The following is a 20,090-nucleotide window of genomic DNA, read 5'->3' on the forward strand; positions in this document are numbered from 1 at the left end:
TTTCCTAATAAACTGATAGGTGCTTTCCTTTCTATAAAGAAGTACTAAATAAGTAGGAAGAGAAAAGAAATTACATAATCCCATTCCCAGTGAATCCTAAGACCTGGACACACATTTTATGGTTACTAATAAGAATCTAAATTTCTTATTCAGGGAGTGGGAGAACATTTCTAGCAGGCACCTCAATTCTATCACACACCAAAGGCCAATGGTAACAGCAGGAGCTACCATCTACCCTACCGAGCCCTCACGACAGACAAGGCAGGGTGTTGAGCCCTTTGAAAGCCCTTTTTGAAAGTCTCAATTGATCCTCACATTAATAACAGAACCTACCTTGTAGGATATCATTTTACACATAAGAAAGCAGATCTTTCAATAAAGATCCCAGAGCTTTCAAGAAGGAAAGTCAAATGACTGCAATGTCAGCTCTTGCAAATTACTTGGTTTCTACTCTGAAAAATAAATGGCACAGCTCATTCTCCATAGCACATATTTCTATCCTCTGCTATAGATACATCTTTTCAGTAGCTATGTAGCATAAACAACTCTCTTGTCCTTACCTGAAGTTTTTCCCATGTATCCCACCTAAAAATGTATTCTCTCTCCCTTTTCAAGAGTTCTCTTCAAATGTGCTCCATCCACCCATCCACCCATCCTCTTCTGGGTACCTATCATATACCAGGCAACATGCTAAAGATACAAGATGTACAAGCCACAGGCCTATCCCTCAAATGTTCAGTCTATACATGCAAGCAAATAATCACACTTGAACACACTAAGTTATATATGGCAGAGGAGTACAAGACCAACTCTGCCTCAGAGTACAAGTTTAATGGTCACAGAAGATGTCAAAGAGGTGGCTGGAATCTGAAGAATGACTGCAAGAGAAGGACACTTTAAGGACAGAAGAATGGAAATGAATGATGCTACCATGGTACTTCACGCCATCCAAAATAGTATCAAATGACAACCAAGAGAGAAAGCTGGGAAAGGATGAAGGTGGCCAATAGAGAAGCAAAGCTCAACATGCCTCAGCACAAAGACCAGTCTTCTGTGCCTGTCTGAGTTCAGCACCCAAGGCAGCACCCCACCCCACAGATGGGGGAAAAGGGGGACAGTTCAGTTCAGTCGCATCCAACTCTGCGACCCCATGAACTGCATCACGCCAGGCCTCCCTGTCCATCACCAACTCCAGAAGTCCACCCAAACCCATGTCCATTGAGTCAGTGATGCCATCCAGCCATCTCATCCTCTGTCGAACCCTTCTCCTCCTGCCCTCAATCTTTCCCAGCATCAGGGTCTTTTCAAATGAGTCAGCTCTTTGTATCAGGTGGCCAAAGTATTGGAGCTTCAGCTTCAACATCAGTCCTTCTAATGAACACCCAGGACTGATCTCCTTTAGGATGGACTGGTTGGATCTCCTTGCAGTCCAAGGGACTCTCAAGAGTCTTCTCCAACACCACAGTTCAAAAGCATCAATTCTTCAATGCTCAGCTTTCTTTACAGTCCAACTCTCACATCCATACATGACCACTGGAAAAACTATAGCCTTGACTAGATGGACCTTTGTTGGCAAAGTAATGTCTTTGCTTTTGAATATGCTGTCTAGGTTGGTCATAACTTTCCTTCCAAGGAGTAAGCATCTTTTAATTTCATGCTGCAATCACCATCTACAGTGATTTTGGAGCCCCCAAAAAGAAAGTCAGCCATTGTTTCCACTGTTTCCCCATCTATTTGCCATGAAGGGATGAGACCGGATGCCATGATCTTAGTTTTCTGAATGTTGAGCTTTAAGCCAACTTTTTCACTCTCCACTTTCACTTTCATCAAGAGGCTCTTTAGTTCTTGTTCACTTTCTGCCATAAGGGTGGTGTCATCTGCATATCTGAGGTTATTGATATTTCTCCCAGAAATCTTGATTCCAGCTTGTGCTTCTTCCAGCCCAGCATTTCTCATGATGTACTCTGCATATAAGTTAAATAAGCAGGGTGACAATATACAGCCTTGACCTACTCCTTTCCCTACTTGGAACCAGTCTGTTGTTCCATTTCATGGGGCAGCCAAATGGGCAAAGGAAGCCAAAGTACTCGTCAACTCACTAGGGGAGCCTGGTTCAACATGCTTTCCAACTCTCCTTTTAGCACACTTACTCCATAAGCCCTGTGGATTCTAAGTACTAGTGTCTTGCTCTTTTTTGAAGCCAATATCTGCCAGTTAATCATGACTCTTTGAGACACTGAGTTGAGAATAAGATGCTGTTGCATCGAAGATTCTTCAACTGGATAGGGTCATCTCTAAAGGCAGCACAGAAAAGAAGAAATGCTCACTGAGTCGGTCAGGAGAAGAGACAACTGATGTTAAACAGACAGCTTTTAAAGGGAAATAGAGAGATCACAGATCACCAGTTACAGACAGCATCAATATACCAGGGCACATGAAGACAGACAGACCTGGTCAGTTCTTTATCCATTCGTCCTGAACCTTTAAAGCAGTAATCCCCATACGCTCTGAAACTGCTTATCTGATTCAGGGACTCCAGTCTCTTCTTTAAAAGAAAAAAACAAAACTCTGTTGATATATGATGTGTTTTTTATTTTTAATTTAAGTGGATCTAAATCAACCGTTACTGAGAATTTGCTGACACCCTTTAAGATAATTAGACACATCCTGATTTCCTGCACAAACCCAGAGTGAAAAATCGTGAGTCCAAGGGTTCATCTCTCACAAAGACCAAGATGATAGAGAAAGGACTGTGCATTTCAACACAGATACAATCTCCTCCAAGTGGACAGACATAAAATACTGGTACACTTCAAAATTATTTACTCATACATATAAATAATACTGTCAAATTTGATAAATATTATTTATAGAGCTATAAATCATTATATTAATTTTAAAACAAGACAAAGTCGTGGCTTGGTTTTCTCTTTGTACTGGACCATTTTAAAGCTGTGGTTACGATAAAGCCAAGGAAATACAACTACTAGGTAAGAACGACCTTAAACTGACTGCTAGATTTTAAAACAAAGCCTCTTTGAAATAGTTTACAGTTCTAGAAAATCATAATAAGCTGAGGAACAAAAGACAGAAATTAAGAGTCCTTGGTTTACTACTGATTCATGGTAGAACTGTATGGCCTCAATGCCCTCATCTCTAATATAAGAGAATTTAAAAAGCCACGGGTGTTTACCAAAGTGAGCTCCTTATTACCAAATCAAGAGGCTTATTAAATCAAAACAGAAAAACTTCGATGAAAACATTTTAGGATAAAAAGAACATTAGACACTTGCAACTGTAAGATAACACAGGTGAGAAACGCTTACTGTCGCTCTGCCGGAGACCGTGACCTACATCCTAGAAACACATCCAGGAACTAGTCATTTAGTTACACCCACTCAGAAAACAAAAGACGTGGCGAACCTTTTTACCCCTCCCATCACAATGTATAACTTGTGTTTACTCAGCACACTGTAAAATTCAAAACACAAAGCACTACTTGTAAGTTCCTTTCTCTTGGCAGGAGGTAAATAAGAAGTTCAGACATCCCTCAGCCAAGTCCAAAATCTGAGGTGTTCAACCTGCACGTGTGCACGGGGTCACATAATCTGCTGGGGAAAGAGGTAAAGAGGCTGCATCAGGTATTCAGTCACCGAGGGACGGCAGCAACACCTGCTCTTCACACCTGCTCTAGAATACTCTACAGGAATTAAATGTGATAGGAAAATGAGTAGCTTACCAGCACAGGTTTCCATTAAAATGTCCTCACATTTCTTTTGCAGATGCCTCATTTTATCCAGGGAAATCTGGGTGACTATAAATGAAAGCGAATTCTAATTTGTTTAGGAAATGGTTTTGGCTATCGGATTACCCATAGCCCAGGGCTTTGCCCTGAAAACCAAGGCTGTGCAGAATCTAAGGTGCTAGAAAGAAAGAAACCATCAAACAGAGAAAACCATCCTACTATGCAGTCTCAAGAGAAGTCCAGAGACTTCTTTGCTACCACTTCGAGACAAGAAAACAGGTTGCAGCTTCTATGTTCAATATACTCAACTTTTAGACAACATTCACAAGCTCAGTGGAACAGGGGATGGCTTATTGAGGCCCATAAGCCAAGAAGGGCAAGAACAAGCTTCTGGGATGGCTAAGCATATTATCATGTCTCTTCCAGGCCCTTCACATCTCAGGGCTGGCTGGGTGCCCCAGGGTCTATCGGAAAGCAATCCTCCCTAGGGCACTCTTTTCAGGAATCATTTCTGAAGCTCTATATTACAAACCAAAGCCATTAACCCACTCTAATTCAGATAAAACTAATGAGTGAATTTTAAGATTGAGAATAAATGAATATTAAAGGATTCAGCAATATTCTGCCTCTTCTGGTCAGATCTTCTCTAAGTGCCCATTTGGAGAAAGATTTCCTACATAGAATAAAGTTTCACACAGTGACATCATTCATGAACATGTCTTAGAGGATTTCCTGGGTAGCTGCTTGCCAGCCACGAGGGAGGAAGAACAGAATAAAGCCCCGGAAGGCCCTCAGCTGCTCCTCTGAACAGCAGGGCCCCAAGAATCATGTTTGGAAACACAGTTGCCCTGAAGCCTAACTCTTGAGTTCTCCCCTCCCTTCCCAACCCCCAACAGGCAGAGGACCCACCCAGATCCTAGAGTCTACAATCTGATCACGTGGAAACCAGAGCTTCGCCATCAGCGCAGTGTTCTGGCTGCATCAATTTTGTGCCTTTATTAGATACAGCCAGTTTTCCAATATGGCCTTTCCAATTTATAGTTCCATCTGGTGTGAGAGTTCCATCTCTCCACATTCTTGCCAATACTTAGTTTGATAAGTCATATTATTCTTAGCTCTTCTGATGTTGTATAGAGGTCTCTCATGGTTTTAATCTGCAGTTCTCTCATCACTGTAGGAAGCTTAGTGTCTTTGCCTATGTATTTGGCATTTGGATACCCTCTTCTGTGAAGTGCCTGTTCAAATCTGGAGGGGATCTCCAGAAATTATGTCTGAGAACCTAATAATCTGATCTCATTGACAGGTAATTTCCATCAGTATAGATTTCAATGATTGTTCATAGATGAGCCACACAACTGAAAAATAGGCAAGAGATCAGAACTAAAGGAAAACATATTTTCATCAAATGACCCAGGAATTACATATACACCCACATACACAAATACTAGAAATGCATACACATGTGCCTCACCAAAAACATATACACATGGGGATTTCCCTGGTGGTTCAGTGGTTAAGACTTTGCCTTCGCCTTCCAACGCAAGAGGTGTGGGTTCAATCCCTAGTTGGGGAGCTAAGACCCCACATGCCTCGTGGCCAAAAAACCAAAACATAAAACAGAAACAATATTATGACAAATTCAATAAAGACTTTAAAAATGGTCCACATAAAAAAAAATCTTAAAAAAATATATATACACATACGAATATTCACAGCAGCATTATTCATAATAGCCAAGAACAGGAAACAACTCAAATGTCCATAATCAGTAGTTGCGGTATGTTTACATCAATACAGTGGAAACTAATCCAGCTACTGCTGCCTGCACAATATGGACGAATCTTACAATGTTGAGGGAAAGAAGTTAGGCATAAAAGAACACAAAAAGATGAATATATTTACATAAAACCCCAAAATAGGCAGAGGTGATCTATAGCCTAAAAAGCCAGGACAGCACCACCATGGTGAAGGAAGTTACATGAGGAGGCAGGCCTAAGGAAAGTTTCCACGGTGCTGGTGGCTCTTCCTTTCTCCATCTTTGTTAAGAATAAACGGGTGTGTTTGTGGAATAGAAATTCACTATACCACACCCATGGAATCTGGGCTTCTTTCTGTAAGTTAAACTTAACCCATTTTCTTTAAAAAGCAAACCCACCTGGATGCCTCCTCCTACGCAAAACCAAACAGGGCAAACTGATTTAGTTATCTTGTGGTATAAATTTATCTAAGAGTCAGGTAGGATAAGAACAAGAGACACCAGGCCAAGCTCCCTCACGGTGCCTGCTCCCAGCTCTGTCACTTGTGAGCCTGTGGTTCTGAGGGAGTTTGACTCCCTGGGTCTCATGACTCATTGATAAAAACAGCTGGGAAATTATGAGACTCCAATGAGATATAATGAGAGCAATTTGTATTCATACGAGTGGTATCCCAACATTGGTTCCCAGGACCGTGGCGCATACCATAGCAGACGCAGTTAGAAAGCAGGGAGAACCTGGGGAGACTCAGGGAGACTTTGAGGAGCTGTGGGGAGGGTTACTTTCCAGAGTTTGAGGGGCCAGTAGCATGGGTTCTTTGTGAATTTTCGTATCAACTCAAACAGGAGTTACTGTACTCTTCTCACTGCTGGATCACTAGAGTCGCTGCATAATAAGCTTTCTCTTGTAAGAGACACTTTTCAGGTCACGTTTGGAAAGGATACACACGCTTCCCTCCCATCAAATCTCCTTCACTCCCAGTTACGCTCTCATTCTGTCTTAAGCTTCTGCCTTCATGAGACTTACACTTTTGGTGGGTCTCCTCTATGTCTTCGGTCTCCTCTGAGTCCCAGGTTAGGAATTAGGCCTGTTTCAGGCAAGACTGGGGAAGGAAATGGCGGCCCACTCCAGTGTTCTTGTCTGGAGAATCCCATGGTCAGAGAAGCCTAGCGAGCTACAGTCCATGGGGTCACAAAGGGTCGGACAGGACAGAGCACAGCGCTGCAGCAGCAGGCAGGACACTGCTTGGAATAGCAGGCGTGGCCTCTCACAGACTCGGGGCTCCTGTAGAGCCTTGGGCCAAGAACCAGTGGCATCAACACTCCTAGAAGCCTGTGAGAAAATTCCAGGCCCCACCTCGGTCCCGGTGAATCAGAATCTGTGCCTTAACAGGTGATTCACATGCACGTAAAGGAGAGGCACCGACCTCACCTGACAAACTGAGAGGCCCGAGACTGGAGAGCCTCGCCTGGGTAAAGGGGCTTCATTCAGACAACCCCTATGTGAATGGCCTCCCCCTGGGCTGGGCCCACACCAGTGGGCCGTGGTGCTGTACCTGCTATTCTATTTTACAAACTCAGGGTCACATTTTCCTGGAACTCGGGAGTGGGCAAGAAGGGGCAGAGGACAAAGGAGGTGGAGGAGAAAGGGAGATGGAAAGAAGGTGTGCCTGCCCTCATTTCTCTGCAATGCTCAGGAAAGCCAGTGGAAGGGATGGAAAGGTAACTTGGAGCACTGAGTAGCGAGGAGAGGGGCGTCTCCTCAAGCTTAGCCGCTTGTCTTGTTCACAGAGAGCAGAAACTCTGAGACCCAAGCATCTGGTTCACTTCCAGCTCTCTACACGGCAGCTTCGGGTCTTACACAGATCACATCGAGATGGGCTGGGACCCGGGACACTCTGCTGCAATCCATGCACCTGGACAAACGTCTCCTCAAACAACAAAATACAGAGAAACTTGAAGGGACTAAAAATATTACTGCTTGCATGCGTCACAGGGGCAAATTTATGGACAAGATACAAAAAGACCAAAATCCAACTGCCACTTCTGAAGAGCTGGGAGCAAAGATATGGTGTGAGGAGCAAAAGTAGAGTGTCAGGCAAAAGCAGGGTACTGCACATGCCCCTTGCACTCAGCACCACCAAAGGGATGCCAAACCACCTAAGTCACTCCTCCAGCCTGACCCTTGGACACACCCCTACCCTCACCCCATATAAAGAACCAGGTAGTTCATCCCGCTCAAAGGGAGCAGGCAAGGGAACCTGTTACTTCTTTTCAATCCCTCCTGTTTCAGCAGGGGCCCCAATAAAGCCTTGCCTCAATTTCCTGTCTGGCCTCTGATCAATTTCTATTGACTAAGGAAGACCAAGAACCCTAGCTGGTATCAACAGGACCTTTCTTGGCCTCAGTTTTTTCAACTGTCAAATAAGGATAATTAATAGTACCTACCTCTGAGAGCTGCTGGGAGGATGAAAGGCATCAGTATCTTAGGTGCTTACAACCATGTACTATGGTAGCACACAAGGACCTCTAGGGAAATGCTAATCAAATATGATATAGTCAGGAAAATTAATACACTAGACAGGAAGGGGGAATCCAAGAAGGAAACAGCTGACCAGCTCAACCTATTTTTATTGATTCTCTCCTACATGCCAGGCACACGAAGCCTCAGAGATAAAGCAGTGAAGATCCTGGCCTCTGGAGGAGTTCACAGTCTAAGGGGGTTTGAAAGCAAGGCTGTTCATAAATAAGGTGTATGAGTTCAGCATTCCCTGTTTCATTTTTTTTTAAAAATCAACCAGATAGACCAGAGGGTGTTTGGTTGGCAAGGTCAGAAAAGGATCTAATTAAAAGGAAAAAGTCTCATTTTCCAGTGGATGACACTGGGAGAAATGTCCACTTTCTTAGCATTGAGCTCTCTATATAAGCACCAAATTTCTACCCTCAACTTACTTTTTAAACTACTGTTACGGTTGCATAAGAATTTAATTTTAAAAGGACTTACTTCAGGAACACCCAGCCCTCTATGCCTAGCTCCTCACTGCTACTTAATGATAGGATAGATTAAATTCTTCAAGAATTTAATATTAACTTCTCAACCACTAAATACTGCTAGCTGTCACCTTAGACTCTATCAGGCAACATATTCCTAGGAAGTCTAAAAACAGACCAGCTTGTTCGTATCTACCCTCTGTGACCAACAGTAGTTATGAAAGGTGATTAGAGTGTAACACGTATTCACTGGCCTCAGAAATCAGATCATTTCCACTTCTGCCTTTGGGAAGGACAGAGTCGTGCCTATGAAGCCTAATGTATTCAGCTTCAACCTGGATACTTTATCTTTGATTGCTTGATGTTGGTGCAGGACCAGTTTAAACACTCAGCCCTGGCTCTTTAACAAAGTGGCCTTTTCCTTCAGAGCCATCAGACATTAAAGACCCACACCTGCCAATCCACAGAACAGCCAAACAAGGTGAAATAGGGCAAAATTACCATCCTTAGGAAAGTGGCGAATTTCAGGCTGTGAAGACTGGAAACTAGTTTGAGGCACAGCACTTGTGGTTTTGTTCAAATCTTACAAACTATTTGCGTGTAATTTCTTCCCCAGAGGAAAGTGAAAAGGAGCCATCAACTTAACTCAAAGGTAAACACATGCTCTTATTTCCTCCCCCTTGGGATGACGACAAAGGAGACAGAAGCAGAACAAAAGTTAACAGGCCACGGCTCACCTTATGTAACCCCGAGAGGACGCTGTTACCCAAGCCAGCGCTGCTGAATGACGGTCAACATTTTACAGAGGCTCTTCGTCTTAGACCGCAAATGCCCTCCTCCAGGTGCTATTCATCTGAGCCTCAAACCAAGCCCACGAGGCAGGCTGGCCAGGAAGGACTGGTTCCAAAGATCAGCAGGGGAAACTGAGGCTCGGGGAGGGCAGTGATGCAGGCTCCGGATGGGAGAATTACAGCTGGGGCCAGACTTAGCTCTCAATTCTTCCTCTTCGGTTGTTCCCCATTCACCTAATTCAACTGAACCTTCCCAGAGTTTAAGAGATTCACAGAAGATAAACTAATGAAATGCTCAGAATTTCTTTTTTTTTTTTTTGTAACTTTTTTTAAAATTTTATTTTATTTTTAAACTTTACATAATTGTATTAGTTTTGCCAAATATCAAAATGAATCCGCCACAGGTATACATGTGTTCCCCATCCTGAACCCTCCTCCCTCCTCCCTCCCCATACCATCCCTCTGGGTCGTCCCAGTGCACTAGCCCCAAGCATCCAGTATCGTGTATCGAACCTGGACTGGCAACTCGTTTCTTACATGATATTTTACATGTTTCAATGTCATTCTCCCAAATCTTCCCACCCTCTCCCTCTCCCACAGAGTCCATAAGACTGTTAAGCCAACAACAGAGCAAATATTTTCAACCTGGTCCCCGAAATGTTCGCTCCTACTGTGAATGAACCTCAACAGGGGTGTACACTTTAGGTCCCCTCATTTCCTCCCATCTACATGAACGATGAACATCAGTGAATGAGACGAGGGAAGGATGGGCCGAGACAACCACACCAACGAAACTGAGCACCCCTGAGCCGCTCAGGAGTGCGCTTCTGGTTAAAAAAAAAAAAAAACAAAAACCCACCAATTCTATGAACGCAGAGTCAAGACCCAACACCTTGACTGAAAGTCAGCCAGACTCAACTGAGACCAACACACTGACTTTACCAAAACCACAGTAATCTGATAAACTTAATAAGCAATTTAATGTTGTTCTGAGGACTAGATTCATACCCCATTCCCCTATAGCCTATCTCTGCCACCCCGACCTCACCCACACAAATCCAAAACCTCTTCGGGCACACTGGGCCGCTCAGTTGTTATTAAGGTTCCTTGGTGTGCTGGTCTTAGAAGCCCTTGGCTTTCTTGCATATAATTTTTCCTTAGTCCCAATCATGGGTACCTTAGCCTTTATGGGAAGGAGAAGGCAACGAACATTTAACATTCTAGCTGCATGTCAGTTACTTTTCTACGAGCTAGGTCTCACTCTGATCTTACAGGTAAGAAAGCTGTGGCTCAGATGTTAATTACCTTGCCCAAGTTCCCACAGCAAATTAATGGTGGAGCCACACTTCACGTTCAGCTCTGTCCCACTCCGATGCCATCCTCATGCTGTATCAGCTTCGACTCACAGTGGTCCATGGACCAGCAGCATCTGCATCAGTGGGAGTTTAAGTGCAGAATCCCTGACCCCAACCCCTACTGAATCAGAATCAGAATCTTAACAAGATCCCCGGGTGCTCCTTGTCCATGAGCTGGAGAAGTGCAGGTAAGCTACACCACAGTAGGTTAAAGAGGTGAGAAACAGTCTCTATCAGAGGCGACAATGTTCCGCTGCATCACAACTCTTGGACCCAAATACACTGGTGCTTGTGTAGTGCTGAAATGGAGCAGGACCCTATGGTTCTTGCCCCCCTTGTCCTCTGCCTGTGGAAAAACTTTAGCCAAAGAATAAGCTTAATCAGAGCAATGAGAACACGCAGAAACAAAGGAAAACAATCAGAGGAGACCAAATAATAATAGTCATTAAGCTAGGCAAGGACCTTAGTTCCTTCTCAACGGCTATAGACAATATTCTGAGCCATATCCTGGGGGCTGTCATATAGATACTGAAACCGCCACCAGGTGGAAGAAGTTAAGTACATGATGATCAGACTGTAGCCATGACATCAGTTCAGTTCAGTTGCTCAGTCACGTCCGACTCTTTAAGATTCCATGAACCTTAGCATGCCAGGCCTCCCTGTCCATCACCAACACCCGGAGTTTACCCAAACTCATATCCACTGAGTCGGTGATGCCATCCAACCATTTCATCCTCTGTCATCCCCTTCTCCTCCCCCCTTCAATCTTTCCCAGCATCAGGGTCTTTTTAAATGAATCAGCTCTTCGAATCAGGTGGCCAAAGTATTGGAGTTTCAGCTTCAACATCAGTCCTTCCAATGAACATTCAGGACTGATTTCCTTTAGGATGGACCAGTTGGATCTCCTTGCAGTCCAAGGGACTCTCAAGAGTCTTCTCCAACACCACAGTTCAGAAGCATCAATTCTTTCTCCAACTCTCACATCCATACATGCACTGCCACAATTCCAAGAACTGGCCTCAAGAAATGTAAACAGACCCTGTAACTAAAGATTGCTGCTGCTGAGTCGCTTCAGTTGTGTCCGACTCTGTGCGACCCCATAGACAGCAGCCCACCAGGCTATGCAGTCCCCGGGATTCTCCAGGCAAGAACACTGGAGTGGGTTGCCATTTCTTTCTCCAAACTAAAGATTAACTGTACTTTAAACAATCAAGATGATGCTGGTCAGACCACCGATGACAATTTCAAGATGACTGTCAGAGCTGACTGTGCGGTTCCTGCATGTAGCCCCCTCCCTCAGCCTATAAAAGCTCTAGCCCACTGGTTTAGGCAGCTGGTCTCCCTCCCCACTACTGCCTCACCCGACTCCAGGTTGCCATCATCAAACATGAGGCAAACTTTCCTTTCTACCAACCTTGCCTCTTTACTGGCTTTTGAGCAGCAAGCAACTGGACCCTCTTTTTAGTTACAGTGCTAAGTACCACATGAACCCTGTTTAATACATAGATTTCTTTTTTAAAGGGTAGTCTTGACACAGTTCCACAACCACTTAGAAGATGATGCTAAAACATTTATCACAGTCCAGTCTTAAGGGAGAAGATAAACATAAGCTGCCCGGTTGGACCTGTCCATTGTTTTCCAGTGGATCTCGACAAAAAAGCCTAAACATGGACTTAGTCTTCTTTGTCGCCACAAACACACTCCTATCTAAAGATCACAGGGAATTAGCCATGAAAACCATCCCACTGACTCAGGAACAACTTGGAATGCAACCTTTTAATTCAGAGGAAGGACTCTGGGATGAAAGAATAACAGAAAAATCCCAGAAGATTCAAAGACAAACAAAGAGAAAGGAGTTATCTGCCGCTGCTAAGTCGCTTCAGTCGTGTCCGACTCTGTGCGACCCCATAGACGGCAGCCCACCAGGCTCCCCCGTCTGGGGATTCTCCAGGCAAGAACACTGGAGTGGGTTGCCATTTCCTTCTCCGATGCATGAAAATGAAAAGTGAAAGTGAAGTTGCTCAGTCGTGTCCGACTCTTAGCGACCCCATGGACTGCAGCCTACCAGGCTGCTCCGTTCATGGGATTTTCCAGGCAAGAGTACTGAAGTGGGGTGCCATTGCCTTCTCCGGAAAGGAGTTATCTAGTTATCTCTTATTTTTTCCAAGAGCAGAAAACCTGGCCTGAAACTGATAGCCTATTCCTGCATCTCTCTCACCACCTTTTTCTTATTATTCTCCTTTTACTTTACCCACAGTGGCATTCTTGCTTTTTTTTTTTCTTGAGATATTTACACACTGCAAAATTTACCCTTTTAAAGAATACAATTCAGTAGTTTTAATGTATTCAAAGTTGTCCAATCATCCCAGAATATTTTCATCACTCCTAAAAGAAATTCCATGCCCATCAACAGCCACTCCCAGCCCCTGGCAGCCACTAAGGTAACTTTTTATCACTTTGGATTTGCCTCTTCTGGACATTTAATAATGACATCAACAATATGCAGCCTTTTGTGTCTGGCTTTTTTCATATAGCATGCCTTCAAGGTTCATCTGTGTTGAAGCATAAATCAAATTTCATTCTGTTTATAGATGAATAGTATTCCATCATTTGGATTTTGCTCATTCATTTATCAGTTGGTGGACATCTGGTTTGTTTCCACTTTGGGGCTATTATGAATATTGCTGTCATGAACATTTGTGTGCAAATGTCTGCATGAACATGTTTTCTATTCTCTTGGGAATATACCAAGGAGGAGAACTGGCCATGAGATACCCTGATGTTTAACATTTTGAGGAGCTGCCTGTTTTCCAAAGCAGTTGCACTATTTTCCATTCCCATCAACAATGTAATGTGGGAGGGTTCTGATTTCTCCATATCCTTAACCAAGACTTGTTATTATACATCTTTTTGATCATAGCCATCCTAATGGGTGTGAAGTGGTACCTCTCTGAGGTTTCAATTTGTATTTCCCCAATGACTAATAATGTTGAGCATCTTTTCCTCTTCTTATTGGCCATTTGTATATTGTACCTGAGGGAAAAAAAAAAAAAAGAATATTTAAATCCTTTGCCCCTTTCTAAATTGGGTTATTTGCCTTTCTGGCTTCTTTGGTAGCTCACTGGTAAAGAATCTGCGTGCCAACGCAGGAGACGCACGTTCAATCCCTGGGTCAGGAAGATCCCCTGGAAGAGGAAATGGCAACCCACTCCAGCATCCTTGCATGGGAAATTCCACGGACAAAGGAACCTAGTGGGCTACAGTCCATGGAGTCGCAAGAGAGTCAGACATAGTGAATAAACAACATTTGCCTTCTTACTGAGTTGTAAGAGCTCTTTCTTCTTGCTTATTTTTGAAGCTCCAGTCAAGACTCCCTCTTCAGTTGGATTTATATTTGAATTACTCCCTCTGCATCTTGAACCACCATTCTCAGAAAGCCTAGGAACACTTTCTCTCTCCCTTTCTGTCCTATGAACCCCCACTAGCTTTCAACATGAGTGCTAGACCCTTCTGCTTTACCCACAACAAGCTTGCCTGTGGTCACAAGAACTCATCTGCTACCTCAGTGAACTTACAGAATCAAGAAAGAACTTGACAGATTCTTTGAGCTCTGCCACAGGTTCCGGCGGTCTCACTCTGGGCTAGGCACAGCCCTTAAGAGTTCTTATGTTCTCTGAAAACTATTTACATGCAGGCACAAGTACAATTTCACCCCCTACTCCCTGACATCACCAACCTAAAATGCTGCCTCTCCTCTTCATAAAAGTGCTACCCTTCAGTGCCAGCAATTTCACAGTCGAGCCGCTCCATAGAAGCTTCTTCAGCCACCACAGCTAAAATAGCTTCTTTCTACTCTGAAATAAACAGGAATCATCTGTAGAGTTCATGCACCAATTAATATCCATAATTTATTGATGCCCTGATATTTTAGGGATAGACCAGGTGAAACCACCCACCCACAAGTGATGTTAAACAATGCTTTAGAACTGCTGGGATGTGCTGATGCAGTAAAGGAGTCCTGGATACACACATAACCTCAAAAATGCTCTGGGAAAAGTCTCATTGGATAAATAGAACCAAGTTCTCTGATGTTGATATGGTTTGCTGCTGCTGCTAAGTCGCTTCTGTTGTGTCCGACTCTGTGCAACCCCATAGACGGCAGCCCACCAGGCTCCCCCGTCCCTGGGATTCTCCAGGCAAGAACACTGGAGTGGGTTGCCATTTCCTTCTCCAATGCATGAAAGTGAAAAGTGAAAGTGAAGTCACTCAGTCGTGTCCGACTCTTCGTGACCCCATGAACTGCAGCCTACCAGGCTCCTCCATCCATGGGATTTTCCAGGCAAGAGTGCTGGAGTGGGTTGCCATTGCCTTCTCGGTGATATGGTTTAGTGTAGTACTTTTCAGAGTCTTTGATACAATGATACACATGTTGAGAACCTCTGCTGAGGGAAAAACCACCCAAATTGATTCGCCGTTTACAAAAACCCACCTATTAACACCACCCAACAGTCTTTTCGTCCAAATACTCTGGGAATTGCGGAACTAATTCAATGGCTGCTCAATTTCATCAGCTGGACAGCAGAAATCACATTTTCTACCTAGTCAGGAACCAAAATTGTCTTGAGATGCCATTCACTGGAAGTCATTATTAACATGCCAACTTACAGGAAGAGAAGAAAGAAACCATAGATTGAATGTGTTTTATAATTTTTCAGACCCATCTGGAGTTTTGAAATTGGAAAATGATGAAACGTGAAAAGGAAAAAAAAAAAAAAAAAAACTGGATCTTAGAAATGAACTAGTGTGGAACAATCTTGAGTATCAGTTTAAAAGCATCCTTCAGGATGGTTGAGAAGAGCCTTCCAGGAACAGACCACAGGCTCTCTAGGACCCAGTGACAACAGCCCTGGAGATCAAAAAGAAATCAAGTATCAAAATGATGGTCTCACAGCAGACTTGGACTAGGGTGCAAAGATATCAAGTGGTCATGTGCTGAGAGAAGTGAGCCACAGTGATAAGAAGCTTCCGCCACACTGAAAAGAAATCCTCCCAGCAAAAAGTAGGGGTAACACCCAAAATATAAACATCACGTTATGGAAGAGAATTTGAAAAATAGAAATGTTCCCTACTCGTGTGAAGTAGAAGAAACCATTTATGTTAGCAATTAGCGGATCTAAAGAATTACAGGCTAAAGATTGTGTCTTTATTGAGTGCTGATTATGGTCAGGAAGACAGGCATGGGCCTTGCAGTTTTCTCTGTTAAAGCACTAAGTGGTACACTTGAGTTTTTGAATAGGTTTCTGATTTACTGATAGGTTTCTCTAGTGCTAATCATGTTAAAACTAAAACAAAGCACAAATGGAAAGCTGAGATAAAGCCGGACGGTCAGCTGGGACTCCATTTGGCACCGCAACGTAAGAAGTGGTTCAAGTGCTGACCCCCCTCAGACACACAGTTCATTTGGGTGTGACACAAACCTTATTCCTGCCCTTGAATGTCATCTCAGGACTCTCCCTGATTCCAGCAGATTCCCGAAGCCTCTCTGACACAAAGCAGCTAAAATTCAAGGGCACAACCTAGGCCATAAGTCATGGCGAAATGTCAGCCCAGGACCATAGCATGGGAAACGAGGTGATGAGTTTAACATTGGGGTGTGCCCAAATAGTGCTGGATTACCAGCTCAATCACACAGCGCAATACTGATACTGCACCGTTGCTCCTTAAAGCTGGCATCCCCAATCTCGGACAGTGAAAGGTAGTCTCCCTCAGTTACTACCAGCACCATCATCTTCCAGAAGAAATGGGAGGCCTTCACCAGATCTGACCACCACAGGACATCTGTCACCTGCCCCCAAGGCCTGGGTAAGCTGTCCCTTCAGAGAAGACACCACAGAGAAAATTCTTTTTAATCTTGCTCATAAGTGATTCACCTGTTCTCTAATCTTCAGGTTCAAGCTGCCAGAACTTCCTGCAGCCTCCTCACCACAAATGTCTGAGATCCCCAAAGAAAGGAAATCGGGTATTTGCTGGATTTATCAATATCAAGGTCACCAACATGAGTCTATCCCAGAGTGGCCTGGAAACCAGAGGCTAAGTATTTTACATTATGAAAAGAAGGGGTCTTTTTATGTAAAAATCATTCATTTGAAGAGTGATCAGATTTACCTAAAACTGGACAATGGGAAGTGGCACAGGTATCTGAAGTAGAAAATGCTTGAGGCAAGTTCCCAAAATGCCCCAAAGAAATCCTGCCTCTACATATGACATATTAAAATAATGGTGTTTCAGAACAAACCTCACCTCTCTTGCATGGCCCCTGGAACAGCAGCACTGGCATCATCTGGAACTAGTTAGAGATGCAAACTTTTGAGATGACCCCTTCCCCTTCCCCTAGACCTAGGAGGCTCCGGCAACACAGCCCAGGAGCAGTGGCTTAACAAGCCCTCCAGGGGACTCGGGTGCTCCTGTTTGAGAACCGGTGCCCTAGGATGGAAGATACAACACACCTGGGAGGAGGGGTCAGGAACCTGATTAAACCCTTATTAACTGAGTGAGAGGCAATCTCACCTGTTTTTGCCTCTGATCAGCACTGGCCCTCCATCTCATAGACTGATGCCACTGATCAGGGGTTGAGTCCTCAGTTCAAGGTCACTGTTAAGAGACCAAGTCAGAGCTCCAGCCCAGGGTCTGCTGACTCCTTCAGAATCAACCTCGGTTCTCAAACTGGGGCCTGGTTTACATGCCAGTTCTGGGGCCCAGGACTCTGAACACTGATAAGGCAGCCCCACCACCCCCATCTCCTAATCTACACTATGCTGCTTCCTTCCGATAAATATGAGAACTGGCACATTGACGCTTTAAATCAAAAGGGAGATGGATTTAAGGCAAGAGAGGGAAAAAAAGAAGAAAAAGAGTGATTCCAAAGACCTGAGAAACCAAACCTTTTGGTGAGGAGGGGTGAGGGCAGAAGGTCGTGGGGGCTTGTCCTATTTAAAAGGATTAGTTAATTCAAAAACACTAGGTAAAGAGACCAGTCACAGGAAGACATAAACGGTGCTTTCAAGTTTTCTTAGCCCTTTTTATGCCCATTATTCCCAAGTCTCACAACGACCTGCAATGAAAGGAGTGAAGGCCACTATTATCCCCACTTGACAGAAGAGAAAACTGAAGTTTGCGGTGACTTTGTCAGTCTGCATGGTAATCCGGCTGGAAACCTAAAATTTGACCTCAGATCTATTTCTAGAACCCGTGTACCAACACCAGGTGATTTCCACATTTGGCAATCTGCCCCAAAGCAGATTCCTCCAACCCCCACATCAGGAAAAAAAGCGAAGCGAAGAGCCTGTAGGAGAAATGGTGAACCCCTAAAACATGGGACTTGAACAGTGTGTGGGTTCTCCTTTAAGAACTTAACACACAAACCCAACAGCCAAGGTGTTCAGCCAAAAGAGAGAGGAAAAAAAGAGGCATATTTCTAGCCTGCATAATCATTTCTGGACCAATTCCCACTAGCAGCCTTGGAGGCGAACAGCGGCTCACTGCCAGGCTGAAGCTCCTCCACCCCCCAGGTTATGACAGAGCAGCTCTGACTCGTGTGCAGGCAAAACCCCAAAACTCAAAACAAGAAGTGAGAAGAGTGGAGCTAGGAGAAACCGTCAGCATCCTCCACATTGTTCTAATCTATAGCACGGCCAGTTCCAGGGTCCTGGGGTCGCCTGGAACGCAATTTTAGGAGACGATAGGATGAAACGGATATTCTTGGGGGCTCACCACCCTTATTCCTTCCCACCAGGTCCCTGAGGAAGAATCATTGAAAGAGGGGTGGGTTCCTTATAAAGTCCTTGGGCTGGAGCCCAAGCCAAATACAACCGAAGCATCCTCTCCTAAGGATAGCATGTCAGCCCACGCTCTCCACCTGGCCCTCCCCTCCAGGTCCGGTCCTCAGCGAAGATGAACCGGGTGGGGTTGGTGGAGTGTTCAAAAGCTAAGAAAAGGCTAGAGGAAAAATCGGGCCATCCCCTTAAGCCACGTTCCCCGCCATGTGTGTGAGGCTCCATTCAGTGCGCACCATAAGCGCTCACTGGGAACCCAGCGCCCTTGGCCACGTCTAAGGTTGAGGAGGAGGAGTCGCCCCGCTAAGGGTCTTGGAGGCAGAGAGCCATGCCCTCCCGAACAGCCTACCTCAGTTTTGGCAGGAATGATTTTACTATAAGAAGCTAGCCAGGAAAGCGAAGATCTGGGTGATTCGTGGGTTTCAGTCGGGGGTGGAGGAACTTAGCCCAGGAGCGCAGCGACCCCACTTAGCTCCTCCACACTGGGGGCTTCGGGGCGGCACCCCCGGGACCATGCTACCGCGGGGACAGTGAGGAAAGAAGGGCTCTCTCCTCAACTTTCTCGAAGCAAACTGCTCCGCTCTGCGGCTTGCCCAGCCCTGCCCGCACACCGGGTCCCAGGTTTGGCGGTGCTGAGGGGCGGGGGGGAGGAGGGAACCAGGGACCCGAGTCCCGCTCGGCGAGCACAAAGCAGCTGCACCCCAGCACGCAGCCCCCTCTCCCGCCGCCCGCCAACTTGAAAGCATCTCCCTGGGGCGCCTGCCTACTCCCGCCGCCCCGCAGCGGGGTCCCTAACCTGGCCACACGCATCAGACAGCGCGCCGGGCGCTCCAAAAGCCACGGCTGCTGCAGCCGCATCCCCCCAGCCCCGGCCTGGCCTCTGCCAGGCTCCCCAAGCCCCGGCCCTACCTTGCAGCGCGGTTTGTGCCCAGGCAGTGCCAGAGCGCCGCACGCGTCCCAGCCCGCGAGGCTCCTCCCCGGGAACTGCCCCGTACGGGGCTCCGGGCTCCGGACGAGCTCTGCCTGCGCGGGTGCTGGCTGGCCGCCGCTCGCGCCTCCCGCGCCGGCTCCTGCTGCCGCGCGCGAGGAGGGAGGGGTTGGAGGGGAAACTCCCGGCAACTCCAACTCCGGGCGCTGGAGCTCCAGCTGCAGCCGCGAGCCCGCCCGCCGCTGAGTGCGAGCGCCTGCGAAGCGAGGCTGCCCCCGCGGCCGCCTCTGAGCATGCCCAGTGCGGCGTGGGCGAGCTCCAGCGCCCTGGCCCTGGGGCAGAAGGCTGAGCTGGGGGCCGGGGACCCGCCCCGAGCTCCCGAGCGCCGAGGGTGGGGGAGGGAGGGAGGGGCTGGTGCAGGGAGGGGGCCCGGGCGCAAAGGGCGAGGCAGAAATGGTGTTTGGAGGGCCTTGCAAGTTTCACGGGTTGTGGGAAGTTTGTGGGTTAGAAAGGTGAGCTGCTTCCGTGAGCTCCTCTGCAAGCCTAAAAGGACGGTGAGGAAATTTATTCTCCTGGAAAGAACAGGTGGACCCGGCAGATGGGTTTTATCCAGTGTACTCGTTCCTTCAGGTCTGGGGTGTCAAACTCAAGCTAGGGCCTGGCAGGCAGTGTCAGGGAGTGAAACGGGCAGGAGG

General features: G+C 45.9%; 1 protein-coding gene across 6 annotated transcripts in view; it reads right to left on the reverse strand.

Moving 5' to 3' along the window:
• STXBP6 (syntaxin binding protein 6) overlaps positions 1-19,684 on the reverse strand; it is a 281,001-nt gene extending 261,317 nt beyond the window's left edge. For 2 of the 6 annotated variants that reach the window (XM_059879121.1, XM_059879119.1), the window contains exons 1-2: positions 19,377-19,462; positions 13,582-13,668 (exon numbers count right to left, since the gene is read on the reverse strand). The gene's annotated coding sequence lies outside the window, so the exon portion shown is untranslated. Of the gene's footprint in view, positions 1-13,581; positions 13,669-14,371; positions 14,490-19,376 lie in introns of those variants that run through there. The other 4 variants (XM_059879122.1, XM_005221969.4, XM_059879120.1 and 1 more) reach the window with 3 other exon arrangements.
• Between the last annotated feature and the right edge of the window lie 406 nt (positions 19,685-20,090).

This window comes from Bos taurus, chromosome 21 (assembly GCF_002263795.3).
Source record: "Bos taurus isolate L1 Dominette 01449 registration number 42190680 breed Hereford chromosome 21, ARS-UCD2.0, whole genome shotgun sequence".
In the NCBI taxonomy this organism is placed as follows: Eukaryota; Metazoa; Chordata; class Mammalia; order Artiodactyla; family Bovidae; genus Bos; species Bos taurus.